Source organism: Palaemon carinicauda, chromosome 32, assembly GCF_036898095.1.
Source record: "Palaemon carinicauda isolate YSFRI2023 chromosome 32, ASM3689809v2, whole genome shotgun sequence".
Lineage (NCBI taxonomy): Eukaryota > Metazoa > Arthropoda > Malacostraca > Decapoda > Palaemonidae > Palaemon > Palaemon carinicauda.
In genome coordinates this window covers 27,141,735-27,147,528 of record NC_090756.1, presented here as the reverse complement: position 1 = coordinate 27,147,528, position 5,794 = coordinate 27,141,735, and positions in this window count along the sequence as shown.

The following is a 5,794-nucleotide window of genomic DNA, read 5'->3' as shown; positions in this document are numbered from 1 at the left end:
CCCGACCTTTTTAAAGTCGAAGGAGAAATTTGCCACCAGGAGAAGACACTCCTCGCTCCTCACTCCCCCCACTTCCTCACTCTCCTCACTCTTCTTCTCCTTCTTTTCCTCCTCTTGGGTGAGCAAAAGACTCGTTTCTTACGTAGAAGTTGCTTTGACATCGTACTGTAAATGATTTTTGTCTCGTTCTTTTATATTTCTTTTTTTTTTTTTTATCTCGGGATGCATTTGGGTATTTGTGGTAAAGGAGACACGGAGATATATTATTATTATTATTATTATTATTATTATTATTATTATTATTATTATTATTATTATTATTATACTAATAAAAGTAATAATAATCATTATTATTATTATCATTATTATTATTATTATTATTATTATTATTATTATTATTATTATTATTATTATCATTATTATTATCATTATTATCATTATTATTATTATTATTATTATAAAAATAATAATAATAATAATTATAATAATTATTATTATTATTATTATTATTATTATTATTATTATTAGTATGATAATAATAAAAAAAATAATAATAATTATTATTATTATTATTATTATTATCATTATCATTATTATTATTATTACTATAATAAAAATAATAATAATAATTGTTATTATTATTATGATCATTATTATTATTATTATTATTATTATTATTATTATTATCATTATTATAATAATAATAATAATAATAATAATAATAATAATAATAATAATAATAATAATAATATAAATCTATTTTCTTAGAAACCTCATGGTACAGCCCCTATTCTTCAACTTGCTCCACCCACAAGCCTTGCAACTGGTTATACGATTCGTTTTCGCTCCAGCAAAATTCGGATACACTTCGGATACGTTCAGTCCCTATGCAGCTGTTTTTGCTTTATTCTAAAGCAATGGTCTTTCTGTAATTTCAGTCTTCTGGAAGTGTTTTAAACTTTAAAGATGTATTCTGAGCAATGGTCTTTCTGTAATTTTAGTCTTCCGGAAGTGTTTTAAACTTTAAAGATGTATTCTGAGCAATGGTCTTTCTGTAATTTTAGTCTTCCGGAAGTGTTTTAAACTTTAAAGATGTATTCTGAGCAATGGTCTTTCTGTAATTTCAGTCTTCTGGAAGTGTTTTAAACTTTAAAGGTGTATTCTGAGCAATGGTCTTTCTGTAATTTCAGTCTTCTGGAAGTGTTTTAAACTTTAAAGGTGTATTCTGAGCAATGGTCTTTCTGTAATTTCAGTCTTCTGGAAGTGTTTTAAACTTTAAAGGTGTATTCTGAGCAATGGTCTTTCTGTAATTTTAGTCTTCTGGAAGTGTTTTAAACTTTAAAGATGTATTCTGAGCAATGGTCTTTCTGTAATTTCAGTCTTCTGGAAGTGTTTTAAACTTTAAAGGTGTATTCTGAGCAATGGTCTTTCTGTAATTTTAGTCTTCTGGAGGTGTTTTAAACTTTAAAGGTGTATTCTGAGCAATGGTCTTTCTGTAATTTCAGTCTTCTGGAAGTGTTTTAAACTTTAAAGGTGTATTCTGAGCAATGGTCTTTCTGTAATTTCAGTCTTCTGGAAGTGTTTTAAACTTTAAAGGTGTATTCTGAGCAATGGTCTTTCTGTAATTTCAGTCTTCTGGAAGTGTTTTAAACTTTAAAGGTGTATTCTGAGCAATGGTCTTTCTGTAATTTCAGTCTTCTGGAAGTGTTTTAAACTTTAAAGATGTATTCTGAGCAATGGTCTTTCTGTAATTTTAGTCTTCCGGAAGTGTTTTAAACTTTAAAGATGTATTCTGAGCAATGGTCTTTCTGTAATTTTAGTCTTCCGGAAGTGTTTTAAACTTTAAAGATGTATTCTGAGCAATGGTCTTTCTGTAATTTCAGTCTTCCGGAAGTGTTTTAAACTTTAAAGGTGTATTCTGAGCAATGGTCTTTCTGTAATTTCAGTCTTCTGGAAGTGTTTTAAACTTTAAAGGTGTATTCTGAGCAATGGTCTTTCTGTAATTTCAGTCTTCTGGAAGTGTTTTAAACTTTAAAGGTGTATTCTGAGCAATGGTCTTTCTGTAATTTCAGTCTTCTGGAAGTGTTTTAAACTTTAAAGATGTATTCTGAGCAATGGTCTTTCTGTAATTTCAGTCTTCTGGAAGTGTTTTAAACTTTAAAGGTGTATTCTGAGCAATGGTCTTTCTGTAATTTCAGTCTTCTGGAAGTGTTTTAAACTTTAAAGGTGTATTCTGAGCAATGGTCTTTCTGTAATTTTAGTCTTCTGGAGGTGTTTTAAACTTTAAAGGTGTATTCTGAGCAATGGTCTTTCTGTAATTTCAGTCTTCTGGAAGTGTTTTAAACTTTAAAGGTGTATTCTGAGCAATGGTCTTTCTGTAATTTCAGTCTTCTGGAAGTGTTTTAAACTTTAAAGGTGTATTCTGAGCAATGGTCTTTCTGTAATTTCAGTCTTCTGGAAGTGTTTTAAACTTTAAAGGTGTATTCTGAGCAATGGTCTTTCTGTAATTTCAGTCTTCTGGAAGTGTTTTAAACTTTAAAGATGTATTCTGAGCAATGGTCTTTCTGTAATTTTAGTCTTCTGGAAGTGTTTTAAACTTTAAAGATGTATTCTGAGCAATGGTCTTTCTGTAATTTCAGTCTTCTGGAAGTGTTTTAAACTTTAAAGGTGTATTCTGAGCAATGGTCTTTCTGTAATTTTAGTCTTCTGGAGGTGTTTTAAACTTTAAAGGTGTATTCTGAGCAATGGTCTTTCTGTAATTTTAGTCTTCTGGAAGTGTTTTAAACTTTAAAGGTGTATTCTGAGCAATGGTCTTTCTGTAATTTTAGTCTTCTGGAATTGTTTTAAACTTTAAAGATGTATTCTGAGCAATGGTCTTTCTGTAATTTCAGTCTTCTGGAAGTGTTTTAAACTTTAAAGATGTATTCTGAGCAATGGTCTTTCTGTAATTTCAGTCTTCTGGAAGTGTTTTAAACTTTAAAGGTGTATTCTGAGCAATGGTCTTTCTGTAATTTCAGTCTTCTGGAAGTGTTTTAAACTTTAAAGGTGTATTCTGAGCAATGGTCTTTCTGTAATTTTAGTCTTCTGGAAGTGTTTTAAACTTTAAAGATGTATTCTGAGCAATGGTCTTTCTGTAATTTCAGTCTTCTGGAAGTGTTTTAAACTTTAAAGATGTATTCTGAGCAATGGTCTTTCTGTAATTTCAGTCTTCTGGAAGTGTTTTAAACTTTAAAGATGTATTCTGAGCAATGGTCTTTCTGTAATTTTAGTCGTCTGGAAGTGTTTTAAACTTTAAAGATGTATTCTGAGCAATGGTCTTTCTGTAATTTCAGTCTTCTGGAAGTGTTTTAAACTTTAAAGATGTATTCTGAGCAATGGTCTTTCTGTAATTTTAGTCTTCTGGAAGTGTTTTAAACTTTAAAGATGTATTCTGAGCAATGGTCTTTCTGTAATTTCAGTCTTCTGGAAGTGTTTTAAACTTTAAAGGTGTATTCTGAGCAATGGTCTTTCTGTAATTTTAGTCTTCTGGAAGAGTTTTAAACTTTAAAGGTGTATTCTGAGCAATGGTCTTTCTGTAATTTTAGTCTTCTGGAAGTGTTTTAAACTTTAAAGATGTATTCTGAGCAATGGTCTTTCTGTAATTTTAGTCTTCTGGGAGTGTTTTAAACTTTAAAGATGTATTCTGAGCAATGGTCTTTCTGTAATTTTAGTCTTCTGGGAGTGTTTTAAACTTTAAAGGTGTATTCTGAGCAATGGTCTTTCTGTAATTTCAGTCTTCTGGAAGTGTTTTAAACTTTAAAGATGTATTCTGAGCAATGGTCTTTCTGTAATTTCAGTCTTCTGGAAGTGTTTTAAACTTTAAAGATGTATTCTGAGCAATGGTCTTTCTGTAATTTCAGTCTTCTGGAAGTGTTTTAAACTTTAAAGATGTATTCTGAGCAATGGTCTTTCTGTAATTTCAGTCTTCTGGAGGTGTTTTAAACTTTAAAGATGTATTCTGAGCAATGGTCTTTCTGTAATTTCAGTCTTCTGGAAGTGTTTTAAACTTTAAAGATGTATTCTGAGCAATGGTCTTTCTGTAATTTTAGTCTTCTGGAAGTGTTTTAAACTTTAAAGATGTATTCTGAGCAATGGTCTTTCTGTAATTTTAGTCTTCTGGAAGTGTTTTAAACTTTAAAGATGTATTCTGAGCAATGGTCTTTCTGTAATTTTAGTCTTCTGGAAGTGTTTTAAACTTTAAAGATGTATTCTGAGCAATGGTCTTTCTGTAATTTTAGTCTTCTGGAAGTGTTTTAAACTTTAAAGATGTATTCTGAGCAATGGTCTTTCTGTAATTTTAGTCTTCTGGAAGTGTTTTAAACTTTAAAGATGTATTCTGAGCAATGGTCTTTCTGTAATTTCAGTCTTCTGGAAGTGTTTTAAACTTTAAAGATGTATTCTGAGCAATGGTCTTTCTGTAATTTCAGTCTTCTGGAATTGTTTTAAACTTTAAAGATCTATTCTGAGCAATGGTCTTTCTGTAATTTTAGTCTTCTGGAAGTGTTTTAAACTTTAAAGGTGTATTCTGAGCAATGGTCTTTCTGTAATTTCAGTCTTCTGGAAGTGTTTTAAACTTTAAAGATGTATTCTGAGCAATGGTCTTTCTGTAATTTCAGTCTTCCGGAAGCGTTGAATTTTGCTAATATTATTAAATTCAATGTTTTATACAATCAAAATTTTATTATATTAATGTTATTATTCAGTATACATTTTATTAGACAAAACTATTATTCATTCAACATTTTATTACAAATCATATATATATATATATATATATACATATATATATATATATATATATGTGTGTGTGTATACGTATATATATATATATATATACATATATATATATATATATATATAAAGAGAGAGAGAGAGAGAGAGAGAGAGAGAGAGAGAGTAATATGTTTAAGTCCTCCCCCAAACACAACTTAGAACGAAACTGATACCGATCTTTGTTCACACTGAACGGTATTCGTTTCGTACGTCGGATAGAGGAAATCGATATTCATCAGTAAATTAATTAAATGAATTATATCTAGATATTTGTTTACTTATTGCTGTAATTCCAGGAGATTTCCCGAGGCGTTCCAGAGCGTTTTAGAAGTGTTCCAGGCCAGGGTGTGGCTTTCCATTGGCGTTCCAGGGAGTTCCAGAGGTGGTCCAGCCCAGGGGACGTTCTTAATATGCAGCAATAAATGGATTGTGTCCTGATGAACTCTACGGTATTTGCACATATGATTTAACACTTGTCATTGTGGGACATGATCGCTGACAATTATAATTTTTTTTTTTTTTTTGAAATGGAACAATATATAATTTATTCTAAACATTAGTTTCATATACTATAAACGCATTTAATAATTAAATTGACTATACACTCATCACAAACTAGTGAAATCAAAGTAATTGCACATTTGAAATTTTTTTTACTCACGTATCCCATTTGTTTACATACGCGGTATCTGCCTGTGAGTTCATTGTTACTTTCCTAATATCCAGGCCTTTTATTTTCCTAGAAAACACTAGTTTCCTACAAATGCTGAACTTGACCCTCGAAACGCAAATGATGAGTTGCAAACAGAGATCCAGACACGCACATATTTGCAATTCATTTCTATCTCACTTACCTTCTCATCCAACTATTGAAAATCAAACCATTGTTCTCTAGTCTTTGGTAGTGCCATATCCTCTGTACCATGGTCTCCCGCTGTCTTGGGTTAGGGTTCTCTTGCTTGAGGGTACATTTAGGCATGAT